The sequence below is a fragment of the Zonotrichia albicollis genome, chromosome 9 (assembly GCF_047830755.1).
Source record: "Zonotrichia albicollis isolate bZonAlb1 chromosome 9, bZonAlb1.hap1, whole genome shotgun sequence".
Lineage (NCBI taxonomy): Eukaryota > Metazoa > Chordata > Aves > Passeriformes > Passerellidae > Zonotrichia > Zonotrichia albicollis.
Genome location: NC_133827.1, coordinates 14,738,311 through 14,765,386, shown reverse-complemented (window position 1 = coordinate 14,765,386; position 27,076 = coordinate 14,738,311). Strand labels below are relative to the sequence as shown.

General features: G+C 48.2%; 1 protein-coding gene across 1 annotated transcript in view; it reads left to right on the top strand.

Moving 5' to 3' along the window:
- The window catches only part of LOC141730043 (uncharacterized), a 511,185-nt gene that overhangs the window by 181,246 nt on the left and 302,863 nt on the right, over positions 1–27,076 (top strand). The window lies entirely within an intron of this gene.

Below are 27,076 nucleotides of genomic sequence, written 5' to 3'. Positions count from 1 at the left end.
CAGGGAACCGGAGATTGGCCTTCTGGGCTACCTGGGTCAACATTAGAGTAAATCTGGAAGTTTTCCTCTAGCCCATTAAGCCATGGTGCTGGGGTCTCGTCTTTTTTCTGGTTGCTGTCAAAGGCTAAGCTGGTATTACTCCCTCTAGGCACTGATTCTTTTATCCCTCTGGTCATCATGGACTGTAATCTCTCATATTCCTTCTCCCCTCTTCTTGATTAGGGTCCCAGTCAGGCTCCACTGAAGGCATTTTTTGGTCACCTGGGGGCCAGGGTTGGTTTTCTCGCTCCCAAATTTTCATTCTTGCAGTTCTTATTAATCGAGTCTCTCCTGGGGAAAATAGGATGTTAAAGATGAAGTTCAATTCTCCCCATGGATAGATATTAGGGCTAAAAGTGGATCAATTTGATTTGCTATTCCGACTGGCTCTTCCACTAAATTTCACAATTCTTTTTTAAAGTTTAAAACTTCGGATGCAGTCAAAGGAGCATTTACAAATCCAGTCTCACTGACCACCCCGCCCATGGGAACTTCTCTGAGGGGGAACAATTTTTCCACTTCAGCCACTTTCAATAGGTTGTAACAACATCAGCTGTGGAGGCTGACTGGGTAACTGCACTCTTGGGCATGAGATTCTGAGATGTTGTTTGGCTTCTCATTTGTGCTGGGGAGGCAGAGCAGGAGCTTGCTGGTGAATAAGGGGGGCATGAGATGGTAGAGGTAAGGGAAGAGTAGGGAAGGGTAAAGAGAGTAAGAAGAGGGTTGAGGGGAAGGTGGTGGAGGTGTAACTGGGTTAGGAGGTGGTAAAGGAATGACAGCTGGGAGAGGAGGAGGAATTGGGTCCACGGAAAGAGGAATTGGAGGAAGGATTTGAGGTACTGCAAGGGTAGGAGGGAGGTAAGTGATCAAGGGGGTCCCAGTTTTTGTTAGCCTTCCCAGCCACTTTTTCTTCTTTTACTTTACTAGCTTGCTTTCCCTCTTTTAATTTATAGACTCTTGTATTTTCCTCGTCTGAGGCATTCTTTAGCCAACAGGTGACGTTCTGAATGTGATGGGCCTTTTGCAGGAACTTGAGGCAAAACAGAAGTTGCATCACCTTTGGACAGAGAGGCAGGCAACTCAGGAAATGTTTAAGGATGTTGTTAGGTCATGCAGAAAGAAAATCAGAGAGGTGAAAGCTTAAGGCTTAACCAGGTCACTTCTGTGAAGGATAATAAAAATGTTTCTATAAATAGATTAATGGCAAAAAGAGGTACAAGGACAATCTCCATCCATTATTGGGGGAGATGTGGTTACCAAATATGAGGGCAAGGATGAGGTACTTAACCCCTTCTTTGCCTCAGTTTTCAAGAACAAAACAGGTTGCACTTAGGAGAAGTGTTCTCCTGAGCTGGTGGATGGGCACAGGGAGCAGAGCAGCCCCCTGTAAACCAGGAGGGAGCAGCTGGGGACCTGCTGAGCCACTCAGATGCTCACAGGTGTCTCTGGGAGCAGATGGGATCCATCCCAGGGGGATGAGGGAGCTGTGGATGAGCTCCCCAAGCTGCTCTCCATCATTTACCATCAGTGCTGGCTCAGCAGGGAGGTGCCAGAGGACTGGAGGTGCCAGTGTGAGCCCATCCCCAAGAAGGGCTGGAAGGAGGAGCTGGGGAACTCCAGGCCTGTCAGCCTGACCTGGGTGCCTGGCAAGGTTATGGAACAGATCACCTTGAGTGCCATCCCAGGGCACCCACAGGAAGGCTGAGGGATCAGAGCCAGCCAGTGTGGATTTCAATGTCTGCATTGATGATCTGCATAAGGGGACTGAGTCCAGCATGAGGAAATTTGCAGATGACACCAAGGTGGGTGTGAGTGTGGATCTGCTGCAGGGTAGGAGGGCTCTGCAGAGGGTCCTGGACAGGCTGGATCCAGGGCCCAAATCCAACAAGATGAGGCTGAACAAGACCAAGTGCTAGGTCCTGCACCTTGGCCACAACAACCTCTGCAGCACTACAGGCTGGGGACAGAGGGGCTGGACAGCAGCCAGGCAGAAAGGGACCTGCAGGGACTGATGGACAGCAGGCTGGACATGAGCCAGCAGTGTGCCCAGGTGGGCAAGAAGGCCAATGGCTCCTGGCCTGGCTCAGGAATGGTGTGGCCAGCAGGAGCAGGGCAGGAATTGTTCCCCTGTGCACAGCAATGATGAGGCCACACCTCAAGTGCTGTGTCCAGTTCTGGGCCCCAATTTAGCAAGGACATGGAGGGGCTGGAGCATGTCCAGAGAAGGACACCAAGGCTGGGGAGGGGTCTGGAACACAAGTCTTCTTCAGAGTGTCTGAGGGAGCTGGGGTTGTTTATCCTGGAGAAGGGGAGGCTCTAGGGAGACAGGGTGGTGTCAGGGCACAGGTTAGACTTGATGATTTCTAAGGTCTTTTCCAACCTTTCTGATTCTGTGACTCTCTGGAACCACCCTTGGAGCAGTTGCAGGATTAGCCCTGGGCCTCCTCTTGAGAAGCTCCAGCAGCCCAGGTCCCTCAGCTTCTCCTGCCAGCCCCAAAGCCCATCCTGTCAGTCCTGCAGAGCCTCTACAGCTCCTCCTCACTGCCCAGAACAGGGAGCCCCAGAGCCAGACACAGCAGCCCAGATGTGCCGCCCTGGCCTGGGGTGCCTCTGGCAAGGGAGCAGCACCAGGCACTGCAGGAGCCTGCAGACAATTCCTGCAGCACTTGTAGGATGATCCTGCTGCCCAAGGGACGTTCCCATGGGGCCAAGTCAGGAAGTGCAATGGGGAGTGGGGCCAGAAAGGAAAGGGCAAGCAGGGATGGGCTGTTTGCAGGGGAGGGAAAAGGGATGGGCAGTAGGAAGACATTTGTATCAGGAAGAGTAAAGAAAGCAAAGGTGAAGCCAAGGAAATGCTCAGGGCAGCTTGGGGCTGGCTGCCAGACAGCCCTGGCTCTGAGCAACAGCGTCTGCAGTGGGACAGGAAACTCCCAGCTGATGGGAACAAACTTTCTGGCTGACTGTAGAGGCCAGGACAAAGCTGAGTGGTTTCCCTGGTGTCCCCCAGCCCTTGCTGGCCCCAGGGGCTGATGGCATATGTGCTCCCTCAGGCTCATGTCCCCACACCAACAGCATGGGGGTGCTCCCCCTGCTGTGTGCAATGCAAACAGGGGCTGCTGAGCCAGTGCTGCCGTGTCTGTGCCTGCAAGGATGGGGCACCTGTGTGAGCTGGGGGAGAGGCCAGGGCTGCAGAGAGGGGGGATGTTGTTGGCAGTTCCATAAGGACAGTCTGGGACGCTGCCCTGGGCTGTGCAGCGCACTGGGGATGGATCAGCCCCTGCTCTGCTGCTCCTTCTCGTCTGCCCCAGGGCCCTTGCAGAGCCCCAGCCATGCTGTTTGCCCCCAGCCTGCCCACGGCCAGCCTGGGCCTGCTCACGGGGCTTTTCTGTGCTGAGCATTGGCCTGGGCGTGTTCTTGAGAGAGCCTGGGCAAGGAGCCTGGAGCCCCCATGGCCTGGGCTGAGGCGTCAGCGCTGCCCCAGCAGTGCCCATGGCCTGTCCCTGCTGCAGCCCCGGCACTGCCACCCCCAGGGCTGTGCCCGGCCCCGAGAGCACTCAGGCCCTGCAACAACACCAGGGCCACCAGGGCAGCGGGGCAGGGCCACGGCAGCAGCACTGGCAACACCAAGTGCTGCTGCTTCTGGGCACAGCTGCTGGGTCAGCAGTGATCTGCCCCCAGCTCTGCACGCAGACATTGCTGCTGCAGCTCCCCAGAAGGCAACAAAAGGGCAGAAAAGTTCTGCAGTCTTCTGCAGAAAACTTTGTTGAGAGAGATCGTGATTTCATTTAAAGGCACCAACAGCACATCCCCTCTCTGCAACAGTCTGTGGCCACAGGCATGGTGGAGAGGAACAAAATGACCAATGAAACAAAAAATGACATTTCTTTTTGGACAATAGGAAAAAATTAAAACAAAGGTAAAGAATCTCTAAAATGAAGCCAAGAAGAAGTATTAATGATTACTTTTATTAAAAGTGATTTGCAAACACTGGCCAGCAGTTTAATGTTTCTGAAACCATCCAGTAATCAGTCTCTGCACTGCAGCCTTGAGCTCCTGGTTCCTTAGGCTGTAGATGAGGGGGTTCAGGGCTGGAGGCACCACCGAGTACAGAACTGACACTGCCAGATCCAGGGATGGGGAGGAGATGAATGGGGGCTTCAGGTAGGCAAATGCTGCAGTGCTGATGAACAGGGAGGCCACAGCCAGGTGAGCAAGGCAGGTGGAAAAGGCTTTGTGCCGTCCCTGCTCAGGAGGGGATCCTCAGCACAGCCCTGAAGATCTGCACATAGGAGAAAACAATGAACACAAAACAGCCAAGTGCTAAACAGGCACTGACTGCAAGGAGCCCAAGTTCTCTGAGGTAGGTTTTGGAGCAGGAGAGCTTGAGGATCTGGGGGATTTCACAGAAGAACTGGCCCAGGGCATTGCCGTGGCACAGGGGCAGGGAAAATGTATTTGCTGTGTGCAGAAGTGAATAGAGAAAGGCACTGGCCCAGGAAGCTGCTGCCATGTGGGCACAAGCTCTGCTGCCCAGGAGGGTCCCGTAGTGCAGGGGTTTGCAGATGGACACGGAGCGGTCGTAGCACATGATGGTCAGGAGGAAAAACTCTGCTGAGATGAAGAACATAAAGAAAAAGAGTTGTGCGGCACATCCAGTGTAGGAGATGTTCCTGGTGTTCCAGAGGGAATTGTGCATGGCTTTGGGGACAGTGGTGCAGACAGAGCCCAGGTCAGTGAGGGCCAGGTTGAGCAGGAAGAAGAACATGGGCGTGTGCAGGTGGTGGCCGCAGGCTACGGCGCTGATGATGAGGCCGTTGGCCAGGAGGGCAGCCAGGGAGATGCCCAGCAAGAGGCAGAAGTGCAGGAGCTGCAGCTGCCGCGTGTCTGCCAATGCCAGCAGGAGGAAGTGCCTGATGGAGCTGCTGTTGGACATTTCTTCTGTCTTGGCATGGGGACCTGCAGAAAAAGTAATCATGGAATAGTTGGGTTTGGAGAGGACTTGAAATATTCCAGCACAGCTTGGGGGCACTTTCTCCCCACTGCCTGCCAAGCCCTGGAGGCTCAGCTCTGCCCTGCAGACCCCTCCCAGCTCAGGCACTGCCCAGGGGCAGCTCTGGCTCTGCAGGCTCTGATAGGAATGTCAGAGCAACCCTGAGGAGGCTGGAAAAGCAACACTGATGCTGCCTCTAAGGGGCCTGGTGCTGATTTCTGTCACTGCCTGATTTGTTTAGATGAGAGATTTTTTTTTTTTTATTTGCCTCAAGCTGAACTGAAATGAATATTTATGGCCAATATCCCATTCAGGTAACTCAAAACAATAGATTAAAAAGCAGGACTTTGCCTTTCCTGCAGCCCCTGCCTTGCTCTGCTCCCTGTATAATCTACTGATTATGTTCTGCTGTTTAATGCCACGCTGCAAGCAGTCCTGAACAATGCAGCATCCTCATCACAAAAGGAGAACACTTCCAAGCCTTGCCAGCTCTCTCCTCCCACCCTGATCTTGTCCCCCAGTGCCGGGAGCAGCTGCCATGGCTGGCTGAGAGCTGTCCCTGGAAGGCAGCAGAGTCCCTGCCCCAGCACAGCACCCTGGGCTGCAGGACCCTGCTCTGCAGGACAGCCCTGGGCACCCCTGGCTGCTCTGCACAAGAGACAATCAGAGAATGTACTCACAGGGTCTGTAGGCATTGGGATGTTCCAGTTTTAGGAGATCACTCCAGGAGCTGCAGCTGCATTGTCCTGCAGCCAGTGGTTCAGGTGCCAAGGGCTGGCAGTGATTCTGCCCCAGGCGCTTCTCAGCACCTTCCCAGCCCTGACTGATTGAAGCTCTCTGTGCCTCTGTGCTGTGCCCAGGGTAGCTGCAGGCAGTGCCCCAGCCGTGCTGGGCTGGCAGAAGAGCTGCTCATCAAGAGAAATGTGCTTTTGAAGCTCTTCTTGGTTACCAGGAGCTGCCTCTGTGCCAGTCTCAACTCAGCAGCACAGACACAGCACAAGGACTTTAATGAGCCTCTGGGGTTTGTGCTCAGTCCCTGAACATCAGTCCTTGAGAGGGAGCTGAAGAAACCTCTCCAGAACTCCAAGTCAGAATCCCACTCCAAAGTTTCTTGGACTTTTAATGGGTCCCACTGAGAGACACGTCTGAAAAAGTGTCCCCAGGCAGAGCAGAGAACTGGAGGCAGTGATGACAGGTAGGGACAAAGAGAAGCCATGTCTTGGTGCCCTTGGCCACAGCATGGTCTGTGCCACCAAGGGCTGTGAGGAGACACCTTGTCCTGAGGCCCTGGGGCCTCCTGGCACAGCCCCAGCCAGGCTGGGCACTCTCAGCCCCTTGTCCTGCCCTCAGCATCCCCCCCTAGCCCACATCCCAGTGGCCTCAAGGTTCTGCTGGGAGTCCCTGGGGATCCTTGCTCAGGAATGGCCTTGGGAGCTCCTCAATGCTCCCTGCAGGGACTGCAGGTTTTTCAGAGGACTTTTGGTTTGGCTTTTGCCTTGGAGTCTCTGAGAGGCTTGTGCAATCATGGCCTCCAATTATCTTCTTTAATTAGTCCCTGGAGAGGCTTTGTCACTAGCAACAGTCAGTGGGACTCATTAATGCTTCAAGATACTTTAGTTATTTTAAGGTACTTGGTGATTAACTTTTGATACAGACTCCGTTAGAACTTTGTACAATCATGGCCCCAATGATCTGCTTTAACGAGTCCCTTGAGAGCTTTGTACTGACACTCAATGTGCCTCATTAATGCTTTTAGGTACTCAAGGTTTTTAAGGTACTTTGGATTTTCCTTCCTACACTGAATCTCTGAGAAGTTTTTTTCTGCAATCCTGGCCTCCAATTCGCTCTTCCAGGAGTCCATGAGGAGCCTGTGCTGGGATGGACCTCAGTGGGAGCCATTCATGCTTTGAGACTCTTTGAGGTTTTCTTCTGATTTTGACTCCTGGAAAGGTTTGTGCAATCTCCTCTCAGGCCCTGATGTTCAAGGGCTCAGCTCCAAATGCACCATAGGGGTCATTAGGATCAAGCAAGTCCTAAAAAACCATGGCTCTGCCTTGATTTCCCTCTGGTCTTGTCCTATTCATCAGGAAGTTTTCCTTTTACTGTTATGGAGAAATATTTCAATGAGCTTCTAAGTAATGTGTAATCCTATTTTAAAGGCTGTGTTTTATTACTGTTCTCTTTTGAGAAAAGGTGATTGCAGCATTCTGTGCTTGATATTGATGTAGGGCCATTCCTAAGGAGGTCTGGCTAGGTCAGACAAGTTGTACCTTGGAGCTGACCCAGTGTGGACAACCTTTTCTGACATTCCCTAACCCCATGTGACAAATCATTTTCACTTTCAAAAATTTAAATGGTTTCTAGACCTTATTAACCCTTATCAAAATACAACCGAAGGGCCTTGTTTTTCATATCTTTGATGTGAAATGAGTTCCTCGGTCTGAATCAATCCTATTTGCCATCCCATATTGGGGAATAATTGGTTCCAGAATTGTTTTACTCACAGCATTGGCACTGGCTTTCACCAGTGCCAATGCTGTGAGTAAAGCAGCATTAGTAAAGGTTCACCAGTACCACCTCTACCCAATGAGTCAAATGATCTACTATCACTGGCAAAAACTTACACCGTTGTACCTGGAGAAGCTCAGTGAAGTCTACTTGGATATTTTGGAAGGGCCTTAAGGCTAGTTCTCGCCTTCCTCTGGGTGTTTTCCTCATGATTTTCTTATTCACTTGTTGACATATCATACGCTGTTCAATTACTTGCTTAGCTATTCTGAAAATTCCTATGTAACCCCAATCCCTTAGAAACTGATCACTTAGCACTTGTGTACCCCAATGTGTTGTTCCATGTATGCCTTCTAGCATTTTCTTGGCAAGGTGTTTATTCAACATTTGCCTCCCATCTGCTAATCTCCACTTCCCTTCATTATCTTTCTTGGCTCGCTCCTATTTTAAGTTCTTCCTCTTTGGTCCCACTGAACACAGGGATTTTTTGCATTTCTCTCATGGCTGTTAATACTATTATTAGTTTTTCTGTCTCTAATTCAGTTGCATTGTAAGCTTCTAAATCAGCTAAATTGTTCCCTCACGCCTCCTGAGTCTGTCCCTTTTTATGTCCTTTAACATATACCACTGCTACTTCCTCTGGTAATTGTAAGGTTTCTAACACTTTAATCAGTCCCTTTCCCTTTGAATTTATTATCCCCCTCTCTTCCCAAAATTTTCCAAAGATATGCACTATGCCAAAAGCATATTTTCAGTCTGTATCTATTGTTCCCCTTTTCTGTGCTAATATTTCCAGAGCTCACTTTAGGGCATAGAACTCCCATGCTTAGGCTGACCAGTTGGAAGGCAACTTTCTCTTTTCTATGGCTACCAATCCTTCGTGCATTATAGTGTGCCCTGATGCCCTGTGCCCCTTTATTACCCATGAAGATCCATTGATGTACAATCGTCTTCTGCCTTGGAATGATTGATCTGTTAGGTCCTCTCTTACTTTAGTTTGATAGTTTATAACCTCTAGGGAATTATGTATTAGTTCCTCACCTGGCTTTCCATACAAGAACTGGGCAGGGTTTAGTTGGTTACTCATGATTTGCTCAAAACCATTGTCTTTTGAGATGGCTTCATACTTAGGCACTCAGGAATCAGTGAGCCATTTCTCAGCATTTTGACTTAGGATACTTCCAACTGAGTGAGGAGTATATACTTTCAATTTTCCCTCAAAGGTTAATTTTTTTCTTTGCTCTATGAGTATGGCAGTTGCTGCCACAGCCTGAATATAGGTTGGCCACCCTGGCTGATGAGGTCTAGGAGTTTTGACAAATAGGCCACTGGTTTCCTGGATCTTCCCCAGTTCTGGGCTAACACTCCATATGGTACTACTTTTTCTACATCTACAAACAGATAGAAGGGTTTGTCTAAGGCAAGAAGACTCAATGCCAGTGCACTGACTAATTCTTGCTTTAAAGCTTCAAACTTTTGTTCATTGTCTTTTTCCCACCTCATCTCTTCTTTAACTAACTTTTCATATAGGAACCGGATGGCCTGCGTGTATCCTTCAATCCATAGCCTACAATATCCCAAGAGGCCTAAAAACCTTCTGACTTCTCTCTTAGCTTTTGGCCATTAGAGTGAGACTCTCCCCCTAATTCTCTCAGGGTTCAGCAGTCGGCAGCTTCCTTGACACGTTACATGTCCTAGGAATTTTACTTCCCATTCTAAAAATTGGAGTTTCCCTTTTGATACCTGAAGTCCTTGGTTTCCCAGAAAATTTGACAACACTATGGAAGAAAAACTTATTTTTCTTCCTGTCCTGAGAGAAGCATATAATTTACATATTGGATGAGCTTTATCTCAGGTTTGATGGAGAAGAGTTGTGTTCTTCTAAGGCTTGACCAAAGGGGTTTGGGGATTTGGAAAACCCTTGGGGTAACCTAGTCCACCGAAGATGATGCTTCCTCCCAGAATCGGGGTCTTCCCATTTGTTGTGGTGTGTTGCAATATCCTGTTTTACCTTCTCCCTTCCCCCTCGCCCCTCGCTGAGTGTGCCCTGTCAATCAGGCTAACATACCAGCAAGGCGTCGTGTGATAGGTGACCCTAGTACCTGGAGACCCTGCCCCTTCACCTGGTTGGTGACTCACCTGTCCCCTCCCCTTCCCCTGTCCTGAGCTTAAAATGTGAATGAGACCATGCGGCACCATTCTGTTATCAGCAGTAGCCCAGTGCAGACATATCTGTGCTCATGGAATAAACATCTGGCTACCTTCTAGCAGAATCCGCTCCCTTCTTTTCTTCACCATCGCCAGAAGCTGTCCCCTGAGGAGAACGGAGTCCTGTCTTGTGCCCCGCTGCACTCTGCCGCCAGCCAAGGTATCGCTGGGGTGAACACCGCAGTGCTGCCTCTGGCCCAGCAGCGAAGGTCAGAACTGGCCTAGGCACCATTTAACTGGTTATATTGGGATACTTATTCTAATATATTGGCGTCCCTGTGGGTGGCTCGACCCTGAGCCGGAAAACGGACTCGCAGTTCCTCAGAGAAGCTTCTGCCAGCCGTGCATCCAGCTGAAAGGAGCCTGGCTTCAAGACTCCCAGCTAGAGACTTTGGGAATACTCCCAGAAAAAGTTTCGTGGACTGTTCGGCGCCTTTGGAAAGCCCTGCTTCATTGTGGTGAACAGATTTTCCAGAGGAAGAAAAGGGCAGCCTCTCTTGCACCCAGAGAGAGGTCCTTTTCCGGTGGAGACCTGCCTGCCTGTACCCAGCCTACAGCTTCCATTTCACGTGAGTATCTCTGCTTTCGGTAGAGCAGAAGCTCAAAAACAGACTCTGCCGCGAGTTCTGTTCCTTTTTGCCTTTGCATTTTGGCTGCGCAGCCCCACAGACAAGAATTCATAGCGTTCTAGTGTTAGCTTTCCTGCTGCGTGTTTCACTGTTTTTTAGAATTCGCGCCGGAGCGGGATCGCTCTCTGCCCTTCCCCCCCCGGCTCAGCAGCGTGTTCAGACACGTGTTAGGAGATTTTCTTTCTCTTTCTCTTTGCGGGAGAGGGGGGGGCTCTCTTTCCACGTGGACCGGGGTCGGGAGTGCTCTGCACACGCGGCGGCGGGGGGGGGGGCGTCCCGGTTTCGGCTGCCACGTGGAGTAGTTGCTGTCTCTGCTCCGCGGGAGTGGCTGCTGCATTCCACCGCGGGGGAGGCTTTGTTTCTGCCTCGGCTCGGCAGGGCGTGTCCCAGCTCCCTGCTGCTGCTGCCCGGGAATTTTAAAAGCAGTATATACAGCTGCATTGTGAAGCTTTTGTCTGCTCGTTATCGCTTTCTATCTGTGGTTTTTTTTAGAAATTGGTAGCTGATTTTAGCTTTGTTTTTAGTCAGGCGGGATTAAGTACTTTGCTTTTTAACATGGGTTCCAAACTTAGCATTGTACAAAGGGGAGTGTATTATCATATTGTTAGCATTTTAATCAAGAGTAATGTGAAATTCTCTAAAGGAAAATTGAAACAGTTTATAAGATGGCTTTTTCTGCAGTTCCCAAACATTTCCCCTGAAGAAATCCACAATATTCAATTCTGGGATAAAGTTGGGAATGAATTGATAACCTTAGGACAATCTGGCAAATTACCCTCAGCTAAATTTGTGTTCTGGAGTTTGCAAATTCGAACAGCATTGCTCAAACAAAAGGAAATGGAGAAAAAGCCAAATGTAAAGCCATGTGCCTCTGCTCTCCCTGTTCCTCCCTCTCCCTCTAAAACCCCTAAACCTCTTTCCCCAAAAAAATCCCAAGCACGTGTTAGTTTTTCGGAGAGCAGTGATGTCCAAAATGGCCCCCAGTCCCTAGGGGGTGCACAAGATGGTGGGTGCCACGTGGCATCTTCCCAAACCGGGTCTTCTTCCCAAAATCCTCTTAAGCATTCCAAAATTCCATCCCCATCCCCCTCTCCTCCTGTTCCTCGTGACCCCTTCCCCCCTCCCCCCGCCTTTCCTGCAGTACCCTCAGCTCCGCCCCTTTACTCCTCCCAGGGGGCGGCCGCTGACGTGATGTCACCAGGTGACCCCGCCCACTGTTCCCACGGTATCCCCGCCCTCTGCCAGCCCCTTGACCCCGCCCCTTGTTCCCACGGTTTCCCCGCCCCTTGCCGGCTCCCTTTCCCCGCCCCCTCCCCGGGTTCCCACGGTGGGGACACACCCACTGCCTGTCCCCAAACCTGTAGCTGTGATCCCAATGCTTCTGATTCAAGGGATACAGAGCAGGGGACAGCAGACCCAATGCATGGTGCCATGTTGTCGCTAGCTCCTGTTACGTTTCAGCCTGCAGCTCAAGCTGGAGCAGCCCCAACTGCTAATTGGAGTTCTTTTGGACGACAATTGATTAAAGAGATCTGTAAATCTCATAAAGAATATGGTGCACACAGTCCATATTTCCGTGGCCTTTTAAATTCTGAATTAAGTAGAACTGTTGTAGTTCCACATGATTTAAAACAAATTTTTTCATGTCTCATGACATCCACGGAATTCAAATTATGGGAATCAGCATTGAAACAACTGCTAAAAGATGCTCTCCCAAGCTTACAGGCTGATCCAAACACAGCAAAAGACAACAATGGTAACCCCATTACTATTGACCACCTCTGTGGTGAGGGTCAATGGTCTTCCCCCTCAGTCCAAGCTGCTGCAATTCCTGCAGAAACACTTGAGAAAGTAAAAGAAGCAGCTGAAAAAGCATTCTTTTCCCTCCAACCTGAGGGGCCTTTTGAGCCCTATAGTAAAATCAAACAACTACCATCAGAGCCTTTTGTGAAATTTGTAGAAAGGCTAACTAGAGCCATTGAAATACAGGTTAAAAAGGAAAATGCAAGGGAAGCAATTTTAGAAGAAATAGCATTTACAAATGCAAATGAACAGTGTCGAGCAGCAATCCTGAGCCTTCCTATGGAACCTTCCCCTACATTAAAAGATATGCTTCTAGTCTGTAACAGGAAAGTGCCTCTGATGAGTGTTGCTGAAGACACCAGACCAAGGCTGCTGCCAAGACCACCTCAGCGTGTTGCTGTTGCCAGCCCTTCACCTTTTCCCTCAGCACAGCAGTACCCTGGGCAGCAGCGGAGACCAGCAATGGTTGAGCCCACTAAACCATGCCTGCTTTGTAATAAGCTAGGGCACTGGAGTAACCAGTGCCCCCTGAAAAGGGAATTTGATGAATTTAAAAATAGCAGGGGAGGAGAACTGCAAGCCCTCCCTGGGGGTCAACAACAAAAAAACGAAGAATAAAGCGCCAGCCTGCCAGGCGTGCAGACATAAAAGGAGCAGGCCAAGAGAATAAGGGTAGCAAAACAAATCAAGTGCGCGATAATATTAACATTTGTGTAAGTGAAGCAGGTGTTTCAAAGACCAAGTCTGCTAGTCCACTGTTGAAAGTGAAACAAAATAACCTTTGTTGTGATTTAAGTGATTCTGTATTAACCGCATCTTCTGTCAATGAGCCTTACAGGTTGCAGCTGACAGAGTCACTCCACCTGAAGGACACTGACTGGCATTTTGTTTCTGTAAATCCTGAACAGAAAGGTACTTGGAACCAAATTCGTTGTAAGTACATCATCACTGGGGACAAAAACACACCACAAGAGATCGAAATTGCTCCAGGAATAACAACATCAGATCCCAAGCAATTTGTTCTCAGCCTGCACTGTTTCCACCCACCCCTGTTTCTTCCCAAGGGACAAATTGTTGCTCAAGCTATCCCTGTGCCATCTTTACCTGAAAATGTCGATAAACAAGGGCCCACAGTCGCCCGGGTCCAAGTTATTGGGACAGATAAACCCAAATTGTGGTGCAATGTCAGTGGGGGTGGGGAGTCTAAACGCATTGAGATGCTTGTAGACACAGGTGCAGACTGCACAGTGATTCCAGTACAAGACTGGCCAGCACACTGGCCTTTACAAAATGTTGCTGGTCACCTTCGAGGTGTAGGAGGTCTGCAATTGGCAAGGCAATCCAAAAGCATTATTCAATTTGAGGGTCCAAACGGACAATTGGCAAATATCCGTCCATTTGTGTTAGATTATTCAGAACCTTTGTTAGGGAGAGATTTAATGGCCCAGTGGGGTGTCACAATTAATATTCCAGACTCTCCACAGCATTTTTGTGCAGCAGTCATTAAACAACAGCGCCCCACCCAAAAACTTAAGTGGAAAACAGACGAACCAGTTGATGTGAAACAGTGGCCACTCAGTAAACAAAAAATTAAGGTGCTTGAAGAACTAGTACAAGAGCAACTAAGAAAGGGCCACATTGTGGAGACCATGTCCCCATGGAACTCTCCAGTGTTTGTCATCCAAAAAGCTGACAAAAAGAGGTGGCGACTTCTCTGTGACCTCCGACAAATTAATAATGTAATTGAAGATATGGGTTCTCCTCAACCTGGTATGCCATCCCCAACAATGCTTCCCCAAGATTGGAAATTAGCTGTTATTGATATTAAAGATTGTTTTTTCCAAATCCCATTGCACCCTGATGATGCACCGCGTTTAGCATTCTCTGTCCCTTCTATCAATTCAGAAGCTCCTATGAAAAGGTACCATTGGACCGTTCTTCCTCAGGGCCTAAAGGTATCTCCAGCTATCTGCCAGTGGTATGTCTCTTCCCTGCTTTCCCCAGTTCGTGCAGCCGCAGAGAAGGCCATCATCTACCATTATATGGATGATATCCTTGTGTGTGCCCCCAATGATGATTTACTAACACATGCGCTTGACCTAACGATCGATGCATTGATTGTTGCAGGGTTCGAGCTCCAGGAACAGAAAATTCAAAAGATGCCACCTTGGAAGTATTTGGGCTTAGAAATTGGAAATAGGACCATTGTTCCTCAAAAACTAGAAATCAATCCAAGGATCAAGACCCTTGCGGATGTCCACAAGTTGTGTGGGTCTTTGAATTGGGTAAGACCATGGCTTGGTCTGACTAATGAGGACCTTGCCCCTCTTTTCAATTTATTGAAAGGGGGAGAGGACCCAGGTGCTCCTAGGTCTATTACCCCAGAGGCACGGAAAGCTCTAGAAAAGGTTCAGATTGCAATGTCCACAAGACAGGCCCACCGATGCCGGCCTGATCTGCCATTCAAATTTATCATCCTAGGTAAGTTGCCACACCTCCATGGAATTATTTTCCAGTGGGAGGAAAAACAAACACCTAAGGCAAAGGACACACCAAAAAAGGACCGGGACCAGAGGGACTCTCTCTTGATCATAGAATGGGTTTTCCTCAGTCACAAAAGGTCCAAGAGGCTGACAAAGCCTCAGGAACTAGTAGCAGAACTGATCCGGAAAGCAAGGACCCGGATCAGGGAGTTAGCAGGATGTGATTTTAAGTGCATTCACATTCCAGTTGAGTTAAAATCAGGTCAAAATACTATGAAAATACTGGAACAATTGTTTCAAGAAAATGAAGTGTTGCAGTTTGCTCTGGATTCCTACTCAGGACAATTTTCGGTAGCACGGCCCGCTTGCAAATTGTTTGAACAAGATGTTCAATTTGCTTTAAAATTAAGAACTGCTCTAAGTAGGAGACCTTTAAAAAGGGCTCTAACTGTCTTTACAGATGCGTCCGGGAGGTCCCACAAGTCTGTTATGACTTGGAAAGATCCTCAAACCCAGCAGTGGGAGACGGACATTGCTGAGGTGGAAGGTTCACCTCAGGTTGCTGAATTGGCTGCGGTTGTTAGGGCTTTTGAAAGGTTCTCAGAACCATTTAATCTGATTACAGACTCTGCATACGTGGCAGGAGTAGTATCCAGAGCAGATCAAGCAATACTGCAAGATGTATCTAACATTGCACTTTTTGAATTGCTTTCCAAACTGGTAAAGTTAGTCACTCACCGAGAGCAACCCTTTTATGTGATGCATGTCAGGTCACACACTGACTTGCCAGGGTTTATCGCTGAAGGCAACAGAAGGGCAGATGCTCTTGCTGCACCTGCAGTGATGGCCACTCTCCCAAATGTTTTTGAACAGGCAAAAATCAGCCACCAGCTTTTCCACCAAAATGCACCTGGCCTGGTTCGCCAGTTTAACATCACTCGAGAACAGGCCAAAGCGATTGTGGCCACGTGCCCAAATTGCCAACAACATGCACTCCCTACAGTGAGTATGGGAGCAAATCCAAGGGGACTGAACAGTTGTGAACTGTGGCAAACAGATGTAACACACATACAGGCTTTTGGACGGCAGAAATATGTTCATGTTAGTGTAGATACCTTTTCTGGAGCGGTCTATGCTTCTGCCCACACAGGAGAATCATCTATTGATGCTATTAAGCACCTCTTACAGGCTTTTTCTTTCATGGGCATCCCCAAGGAGCTGAAAACTGATAATGGGCCTGCTTATAAATCCAAGGAATTCGGGAGCTTCCTGCAGCAATGGGGAGTAGAGCATAAAACTGGCATCCCCTACTCCCCTACAGGTCAAGCCATTGTAGAAAGAACTCACCGTGATATTAAAAGGGTCCTGGACCAGCAACAACAGGTTCTGAAGGTAGAACCTCCCCACATCCGGTTATCCAGGGCACTATTCACAATCAATTTTCTGAATTGTTCTTTTGACAGCCTGAACCCACCCATCCTACGCCACTTTGGGGGGAGCAGTCACAGGTTGATGAAAGAAAAACCTCCGGTTTTAGTAAAGGATCCTGAGACTTGGAAAATGGTGGGACCTTACAAATTGGTTACTTGGGGACGTGGATACGCCTGTGTGTCCACCCCCTCTGGTTTAAGGTGGGTTCCTTCCAAATGGGTAAAGCCCTATGTTCCCAAAGTCTCAGAGAAATCTGCAGAAGCACCCCAGGTTGCTCACGCTGCCTGGAGAAGAAAACGCCGCGCACGTTCTCTGGAGGAAATTCCATTTAAGCCTCCTATCTGGAATAGTTTGTAATATATGTTTGTCTCAAGTTTTTGTACCAGTTTAGATCCCACTGTTCGTGTGTAGCCTCGAGACGTCATGAGACCGAGCCTGCTTCTCGTCCTACTCGTGATCATCCCACCTGCAATCTCCTACATAGTACCGCAGCCCAAACCACATATGGACTACCTCGATAAAAGTTCTCAGACATCAACAGAGAAACTGACAACGAGCTGAATGGACTTTTCAATGGCTGGGGACTCTCGGGCTGGTTGGGATCTATTCTGAAAACTGTAATTTTAGTGCTGTTTATTTTAGTTGTAGTTATTGTAGTTTTTAGCATTGTTTTTGGAGTAATCAGACGCATGGTTCTCAAGTTAATCTCAAGCTCATCTCCCCCTCCTGAGGTCTACCATTTGGAAGCCCTCAGTGCTCCAGTGGATGACCTAGAAGCCTCAGTAGAATCATTCTGCACCATAAACACAGTCCTCTTCTTTTTAAACAAAACTAGGGGGAGATGTTGTGGTGTGTTGCAATATCCTGTTTTACCTTCTCCCTTCCCCCTCGCCCCTCGCTGAGTGTGCCCTGTCAATCAGGCTAACATACCAGCAAGGCGTCGTGTGATAGGTGACCCTAGTACCTGGAGACCCTGCCCCTTCACCTGGTTGGTGACTCACCTGTCCCCTCCCCTTCCCCTGTCCTGAGCTTAAAATGTGAATGAGACCATGCGGCGCCATTCTGTTATCAGCAGTAGCCCAGTGCAGACATATCTGTGCTCATGGAATAAACATCTGGCTACCTTCTAGCAGAATCCGCTCCCTTCTTTTCTTCACCATCGCCAGAAGCTGTCCCCTGAGGAGAACGGAGTCCTGTCTTGTGCCCCGCTGCACTCTGCCGCCAGCCAAGGTATCGCTGGGGTGAACACCGCAGTGCTGCCTCTGGCCCAGCAGCGAAGGTCAGAACTGGCCTAGGCACCATTTAACTGGTTATATTGGGATACTTATTCTAATACCATTCAAAGGTAAATATATCCCACTTTCCTATGCCAGTGGGCATGCCCAAAAAGCATCTTTTAGGTCTATCACACTAAACCACTGGTATGCTGGGGGGTACTATATACTATACTAGTATATATATAGGGGTTATAGTACTATTGTGCTATATATATATAGGGGTTATATAGTACTATATATATAGGGGTTATAGTACTATACTAGTACTATATAGGGGTTAGGCATCACCTGGTACTGATTCACTGTTCTTTTGTTCACTTCTCTCAAATCTTGGACGAGCCTGTAAATCCCATCTGACTTCTTTACTGGTAATATGGGTGTATTATGGGGGCACATACATGGTTCTAAGGTCCTGTCCTCAAGTAGGTCCTGGATCATCGGCTGCAGTGCTTGTCTCCCTTCCAGGGAGTGTGGGTATTGTTGTACCCAAACTGGATGGTTTTCATTAACTATTTTTATTACTATAGTTTTATGTTTAATTTACCTTGGTTTTTTGGTTTTGCCCACACCATCTCGTGAATTTTGTCCTCATCTTCTTCCCTTAATTGGAGAAGTTAAAGTACCATTTTCCCTTTCTCTGGGAGCACGCCAATGTCAAATTGCTCCTGTAAATCCCATCCTAATAAATTTCACCTTGCTTCTGGAACTAATAGAACATCCCCAATTCCTATTTTTATTTGCTCCTTCAAACTTTATTTGCATTATAAACGAGGTTTTGAACCTTTCCCCTTGTCTTGTTTTTAAAAGACAGGTGTCTACTAAGGAAGGCAGGTGCCGCCCCAAAATCGAAAATGTAAACCCCCTCCCTCTGAATTGTTATAATTCTGAAATTAAGGGGCCTCTCAGGCACAGATATGGGAGCAGGAATAGCAGTTCTTTATTAGGGAAGAATATAAAAATAAAATAAGCAATGCAGTAATACAAAACAACACTGACAGAGTCGGAATACAACTTGACACCCGGTGGGTCAGTGTGTTGGTAGCAGTCTAATTAAAACAGTGGCTGTAGTCCTCCTGCAGTCTTCCTGCAGACAGGTGTGGTTCTCTTGAAGCAGGAATCCTGTAGAAGGACATAATCTTCCTCTGAAGATCCAGTAGTGGTGTAGATGAGCCTGGTCTTCCTCTGGGAATCCAATGGAAAAGGCAGCTGGTCCTCTGGGAATCCAGTGGAAAAAGCTGCTGCTCCTCTAGGAATTCAGTGGAAAGGCAGTTCTGGTGTCCCAAAATCTCAGATTATATCCAGTTAGGAACGCTTGGCTCTGCCCTCTGGGTAGAGCATCTCAGAATGGGATGATGCAATTTTAAACAGTCACGCAGTGACATTCAATAGCCCATTAACAGCAGATGTCTCATCAGAGGAAGGATTGGTTTCTGGAAGAGATGAAGAAAAACTGCCCAATTAACAGATGAAAACTGGCCCACCTCTAACAGATGGGAATATAACACATATTTACCTGGCAGTCTAGAACATTGTCCATGCCTTATTCTATTTCCCTCTGCATCACAATGAAACCTTACACACAGTTCTCACTTAAGACTAGGTTTCCCTGTGGTACACAACAGCTTTCTCCATCTTTCTGCATTACCCACCAAGTGTAACCAGGTCCTTGAGCAAAAACAATCCCACAGATGGGTTTGTCTTTGCCTGATGTGGGATTAATCCAAACAGTCTTTCCTAAAATACCTTTCATGTGTACAACAGGGACTTTGTCTCCATCCACTGTGTGCAAGGGTTCAGACTGGGCAGGACCAGCTCGATTGATGAACCCTTGGGTGTTGACAATCCAAGTGGCCTTTGCTAAGTTCATTTCCCAATTTCTAAAAGCATCCCCCCCAAAATGCCTTCAGTCTTGACCAGTCCATGGCACCGTTCAACTTTCCCAGCAGCTAGTGCATGATAAGGGATATGGTAAATCCATTCAATACCATGTTCCCTGGCCCAGGTGTTGATAAGGCTGCTCTTGAAATGAGTCCCGTTGTCTCATTCAATTCTCTTATGGGTACCATGCTGTCGCAGACATTTTTCCATAGAAACCCTTTCTTTGGGATTTGTTCATCTTCTGGGAAGCTGAGGCCCCAGAAGAAGAATGTAAACAATTGTTATCGGCTGGTGGGGAGTGCAACAGGTGCAGCGGTGATTGGTCTTCTTTGAGTGTTTGGATTTGCTGACCACTCACAGGAGAGTTTGTCCTTGCTTTCTGCTGGACACAGAATTTTGTTATTTCATTCTTTTCTATGCTATTCTTAGCTTAGCAGCCTCTGCAACTTCTTGCTTTATTCCTTTTAGTATAGTTGTAATGTATTATATATCATATATCAATAAATCCAGCCTTCTGATCATGAACCAAGATTCTCGTCCACTTCTCTCACCCTGAAGACCTCATCAGGTCGCTGTATTACCATGCATCCAAACGACCTGCTTTTCCAGGCCCAGGATGGTGTTCTGGGCAGTGGCATGAGGAACAGGGTAGGTCTTCAACCATCCAGTGGTGGCTTCCACCATGGTCAGCACGTAGCGCTTGCCCTGGCGTGTCTGGGGCAGTGTGATGTAGTCAATCTGCCAGGCCTCCCCATACTTGTACTTGGACCACCCCCCGCCGTACCAGAGGGGCTTCACTCGCTTGGCCTGCTTGATGGCAGCACACGTCTCACAGTCATGGATAACCTGAGAAATACTGTCCATGGTTAGATCCACCCCCCCCCGGTCTTGTGCCCAATTAGAGGTGGCATCTCTGCCCTGATGGCCTGAGGCATCATGGGCCCCTTGAGCTAGGAATAACTCTCCTTTGTGTTCCCAATCTAGGTCTATTTTGGACACCCCTATCTTTGCAGCCTGGTCTACCTGATCATTGTTTTGGTGTTCCTCATTGGCCCTACTCTTGGGTACATGGGCATCTACATGGCGGACTTTCACAGGTAGCCTCCCTACCCTGGTAGCAATGTCTTTCCACTCATCAGCAGCCCAAATTGGTTTTCCTCTATGGTCCCAGTTTGCCTCTTTCCACCTCTCCAGCCATCCCCAATCCCCACAGAGCATTGGCTACCATCCATGAATCAGTGTAGAGGTAGAGCTTTGGTCACTTCTCTCTCTCAGCAATGTCCAGGGCCAGTTGAACAGCTTTGAGTTCAGCAAGTTGACTTTATTCACCTTCTCCTTCTGTAGCTTGTGCAACCTGTCGTGTGGCTGCTTTCCACTTCTGGTTCATCCCTACAATGCGACAGGAACCATCAGTGAAAAAAACATAGTAGTTTCCTTTGGTGGTAGTTGGTTATAGGGACGAGCTTTTTCAGGCTGGGTCACTGGTTCTTGTTCTTCACCTTTGGGCAAATTTGTAATTACCTCCAAAATCCTGGGGCGATTCAGTTTACCTGTACAGGTGTGCTGAGCGATAACAGCAATCCACTTGCTCCATGTGGCACAGGTGGCATGGTGAGTGGAGGAACCTTGCGTTTGAACATCCACCCCAGCACCTGATTTGCGGAGAAAAGAAGAAACCTCACAACTTGTAAAAGTTGTAAAGCCTGGTATGCCTTTATTATGACGCGCGCCGGACGCAAGCCTCCCCAAAAGGCATGCGTACCTCCGGAGACTTCGAGTCCTCTTTTTATCCCCCTTCCAAATGCATATGCATAGTTTCAAAATAAGTTCATACATATTCATTCCGCGCGACATTTAGCACTAGTTCTTCTTTATCGGAGGAATTTCTAGGTCGGGGGCAGATTGACCTCGTGGTTTTTCTGTTTTTCTTTCTCTGTCTCCTTGCTGTCTCTGGAATGCGGCCTCTCCTTCAGCTTTGGCTCCACAGACCCTTCACCTCTCCCAGACACTTCACCTAGTTCAGGATGGATCCCTACTCTGTCTCACACCAGTAGTCAGGGTGCCAGGAGGAGTTGTGCTTCTGTACCAATCACCTCAGAGGCAGCTTGGACTCCTTCATAGGCAGCCAGGATTTCTTTCTCTGTTGGAGTATAGTTGGCTTCAGAGCCTCTGTAGCTTCAACTCCAAAACCCCAGTCCTCAGCCTTGAGTCTCCCTAGGCATCTTCTGCCAAAGGCTCCAGGACAAGCCATGGTTCCCAGACGGGTCCAGATATGTTCTTTATATCTGGACCCGTCATGACCTGGCACAGGGCAACCGCATGAGAAATCTCCTGCTTAGTCTGGGCAAAAGCTTGTTGCTGCTCAGGGTCCCACTGGAGATTATTCTTCTTCCGGGTGACCAGGTAAAGAGGGCTCATAATCTGATTGTACTCAGGAATGTGCATCCTCCAAAAGCCTATGGTGCCTAGGAAAGCTAAGTGTCTCCTTATTGGTTGCTGGAGACATTGCTGTGGTCATGTTGATGACATCTGTAGGAATCTGACACCATCCATCTTGCCACTTCACTCCTAGGAACTGAATCTCAAGAGTTAGTCCCTTTACTTTGCTCTTTTTAATGGTGAAAGCAGCTCCCAGGAGGATTTGGATGATTTTCTTTCCTTTCTCAAACACTTCCGCAGCTGTGTTCCCCCACACAATGATGTCATCAATATACTGCAGATGTTCTGGAGCCTCACCCTTTTCCAGTGCAGCCTGGATCAGTCCATGGCAGATGGTGGGGCTGTGCTTCCACCCCTGGGGCAGTCGGTTCCAGGTGTACTGCACTCCCCTCCATGTGAAGGCAAACTGAGGCCTGCATTCTGCTGCCAGAGGAATGGAGAAAAATGCATTGGCTATGTCTATAGTGGCGTACCACCTTGCTGCCTTGGACGCAAGCTCATACTGGAGCTCTAATATGTCTGGCACGGCAGCACTCAGTGGTGGAGTCACTTCATTCAATGCACGATAGTCCACAGTCAATCTCCATTCTCCTTCAGATTTTCACACAGGCCAAATGGGGCTGTTGAAGGGTGAGTGGGTCTTGCTGACCACCCCTTGGCTCTCCAGCTCTCGGATCATCTTATGGATGGGGATCACAGCATCTCGAGTGGTTCTATACTGCCGTCGATGCACTATGGAAGTGGCAATTGGCACTCGTTGCTCTTCTCCCGTCAGGCATCCTACTGCAGATGGATTCTCAGACAACCCAGGCAAGGTGTTCAATTGCTGGATGCCCTCTGTCTCTACAGCAGCTATTCCAAATGCCCATCTGAGTCCTTTTGGGTCTTTGAAGTACCCACTTCGAAGGTAGTCTATGCCCAAAATACATGGGGCCTCTGGGCCAGTCACAATAGGATGCTTCTTCCACTCATTTCCCGTTAGGCTCACATCAGCTTCCACCAAAGTGAAATCCTGGGATCCCCCTGTCACACCAGCAATAGAAACAGACTCTGTCCCCACATGTCTTGATGGGATTAACGTGCACTGCGCACCAGTATCGACCAAAGCTTTATACTCTTGTGGTTCCGATGTGCCAGGCCAACGAATCCACACAGACCAGAAGACACGATTTTCCCTGGCCTCTACCTGGCTAGAGGCAGGGCCCCTCTAAGCCTGGTTATCATTATTTCCCTGGGTGTATGTTTTGGATGTTCCTTCGAGGGGATCAGACAGGTCATCATCATCATACCTGGCCGTTCGGCTACGGGCAACTGGAGCTGCTTTCCTCCTGGTGGCTTCCTTCAGTTCACGCATCCGTCATGCTAAAACAGCGGTAGGTTTCCTATCCCACCTTCTCATGTTTTCCCCACAATCACGCAGGTAAAACCACAGCTCGGCTCGTGGGGTGTATCTTCTCTCACCATCTTGGAAACGTCTGCCTTGGATACCGGAACCTCGGATCTGTACTGCTGAAATTTGGAGAAGGTCTTCTTTAATCTCCTCTCAAAGCTTCTTATGGTTCTCCTCTATCTTATCCTCTAAGTTCTGCAGACGTGTTTCTACCGCTGCGATTCTGGCATGTGTCGGGCCATGTACAGCATCTGCATATGCTCGGAGCTTCCTTGCCATGTCAAGCACAGTCTCACCCCTCTCATCCCTCTTCATGACGGCTAAGGCAGAAGCATATTCTTGTGGCCCGAGTCGTACAAGTTTTCGCCACATCACAGACGTGCATGGTACTAAGTCTGGGTTCCTAGTTGTTACATCATCTGAGAAGATAATCTCAACCACGGCCATTTCTCTCAGGCGTTGGATCCCTTGCTCTATTGTCTTCCACTGAGTCTGCTGCATATAGAGATCGTCTGCACACAGGTATCTTTCTGCCACACTTCTTAGGACCCGTTCCCAGAGGCTGTGAGAGTTAGCCCCCCTCATCATTCCTTGGTCTATGGCAGTATCCTGTGACAGGGATCCCAAATGCCTGGCTTCAGTGCCATCCAAAACGGTAGCCTCGCCTGCAGCATCCCAGAGACGGACCAGCCAACTAATTATGGATTCATCAGACCTTCGAGTGTAATCCTTCCGTAGGCCACGAAGGTCCTTCAGGGAGAAGGACTCAATATTGGCATCTGATCTTGCACCTGCTGCTTTGACTCCTGACTTTACGTCAGGAGGCACTGAGGTTCCTTCTCCTGCATCATCATCATCATCATCGTCCACTGGTCGATTGGTCTTGTCTGTGCATTTCCCACTTCTAGTGCTGGTAGCAACAGCCATGGGTTTAGATGCTGGCTTCGAGCCTGGAGTGTTAGCTGCAGCCTGAGTCACCGGGACAGTTGCTGATTTATCTCCCTGCCCCCCTGCCTCTGTCTGCTGCCCGACAGGATCTAGCAGTGTGCGATAAGCATATGCCAGGGCCCAGCTCACTGCAATGACCTTCCTCTCCTTAGGCTCATCCTGGTACTTCTCTTTCAGATATTTCCCCACCTCAGCTGGGTTCTGAATTTGTTCATGGGGAAAATCCCACACTATAGGGTCAGAGAATTCCTTCAGGATTTGGCCCATATCCTCCCATTTCCCACACCACTTAGGATTTTCCACACCAGGGTTTACTACTGAGTCGGGGGTCTCATCAGCCCGTCTAGAAATCTCAGCCCTCATTCTAGAGAAGCAGCAGGCTGTATAGAGGAAGGTTACCAGATTGAATACCAGGAAGATGGTTTCTTTAACATTCAGGGGAAACTGAACATCCTTCACTAGTGATGCAACTGATTCATAGGAGAAGGAGGAAAGCAGAGGCTGAAAAACCTCATTCCCTCCTGCTCCTCCTGCGACAAACCGGATGCATAACCATAGCCATGAACCATTCATACCTGGAGCAGACCCCAGCATGTTTATAAACTTCTTGCACACTATTGCCACCAAACCCAGCAGGATAGCTATTCTGGTCACAGCCCCTCTGATGTAAAAACTACGTATTAGGGGCAATACTAAAGCTATTTCTGGATACGAAAATAAACCTAGGGACCAGAGAGGTATTAAAATCTCAAAAAACCCTAGGGACCAGAAATGCATGCAAACCTTCACCCCAACAGACATTATGAATCCAAAAAGCATGGCTATTAGCTGATTTAAACGAACACAGAGTAATAGCAGCCAAAATGCAGTCAAAACAGGGTTTTTCCACTCTCTCTCTCGCCTCACGTTTGGGCGCCAAAGATTTGTACTGGTTTAGGGCAAATTTGTTAAAGAATCTGCAAAGGAGGGCCCCTCCAGAAAGCGAAACCCACATGGCCCCTCCCCCCAACCGGTTCGGGAAAAAATTCCTCGGAGAGAGGTGGAAAGAACCTGTTTATTTGACTGGCCCCGCACCCCCCAGCACACAAAATGAACAATACCCGATGACACCGCTTTGAGAAAGATGGCAAAATCAGAAAGTCTCTTTCGGGGGTGGTTGCTCTGTTCTCAGTCCCTCCGGCGCTGGGGCAGCCGCTGCAGCCGAACCCTTGGTGTTCCCGGGTCCCAGTCCGGAGCAGGTTCGAGATGGTCACAGGAACAGGAGAGGAGAAACGGTCCAGGAAGGAATGTGGACTGTTTAGCTAGAGCTAGCTAATAAGCAGAGGCAGAAAGCAGAGCAGAAGCAAGAGCAGAAAAAGAGAGCAAGCAAAAGCAGCAAGCTGAAGCTGGAAGGAAAAAAACAGCTCTATGTACTGCTTTCCTCTGTGTGCCTGATAAGAGAAACCCAAACAAAACTTCCACTCTTCAGAGCCGGTCTTAAAGGCACAGAACAGATGAATGGGGATATACAAGCATCATAACGTCACCCCAGGACAGTCAGCTGTTTGCAGACTCTGGGATGATGGTACATTATTGCCGAGATTGCTATTTACCTAATTCCATCTATGTTGTTAGCTTTGTCTGCTACTTGAAATATTCCTGATTGTTGGATCCAAATTATTCCTAATTGCTGTAAGTTTCTTGTCCTCTGCATGTATTATTTTGCTATGATGTTTCATCATACTCATAACAAAAGATATGCATCTCATTCTTAAAAAACAAAAAAGTAGAGGAATGAACGCCTTAAGAACATTCAAGTAATGCAATATGTACATGAGAAATTTGGACAACTAATAATTTTGAATAATGCAATATTTACATGAGAAATTTGGAAAACAGATCATCACATCTAAATCCCAATAGGCTGTGTCACAGTGAAGCCTGATTAATTCATTAACTTCAGGAGAAGATGTGCCTGTGTTTTATCATCAGCAGTTCAAAGCAGTCACTTGTTCATTCCATCAGATACTGATCAGTTCTGAAAAAACGAGGCCCAGTGAAAGGAGAAATAACCTCATCACCTTGCAGCCTTTGTGGCCAGAGCAGGAGCAGGAGGAGGACTGCCAAGACATGGCTGTGGCTGGAAACTGACGGAGGCAATTTGCCAACAAAAGCCTCATGGCATCCTCACAGTACAGTGCTCCTACGAACCTTCTGCAGGTATTCCCTGTTCCAGCTCCCAGGAGGACATTCAGTGATGTCAAAGATCAGCATTTCCAGCTCACAGACTTTCTCATCCTTCTCAACTCATTGGAAACAATGGTCATTTCTTGTCATTTCCCTAAGAGACATTGGACATTATTCTTTTGTTTTCTCATGCTGCAAAACCCTGTGTCAATGACTTGATAGAATTTGGTAAGTTTTGTTGATTGTAATTGGTCTTTTATCTATCTTATCCCATATCTAACAGATAACCAGTGATAACCTTGATGAGATAACACCCTCACAAGAGTGAGCTGTTTCAACATCAGAACATAGGAACCTTTTTTAAATGAACGAAAAGGGGGAGATGTCATAGACAGGTAGAATAGTGATAAAAGAAAGGCCTTTTGAAATCAGGCCTTGTTCTGCCATATTCATAGCTGGCCTGTCATCTCTTCTGAGTGCAACTAAGCAGTTACAAGTTCCCGTGTGAAGCTGTTTTGAGAATGAGACTTTGTGAACAATCTATTCTGAGGGTGAAAAACAAAGGCACCTGCAATAACAAGGGATTTGTCCCATGAGAATCAGTGAAGAGGTAAACAATACAATAGAGAGATTTGATGCTCAAGTAAAATCTATTTTATTAACCAATAATAGAATAACTGGCAAAAAATCAATGAACTAACTAAAGTTGCATACAAGGTCTGTCAAACTGTGTAAAATTAGTTGTGTAAATAAAAACTAAAGAGTTCTCCAACTCAGGTGGTTCCTCTGGGATTTCAGTTCCCCCCTTCTTTGAGGCTTTGGGTTCCCTCTTCTTTGGGGCTTTGGGTTCCTTCTTCTCTGGGATTTTGGGTTCCCTCTTCTTTGGG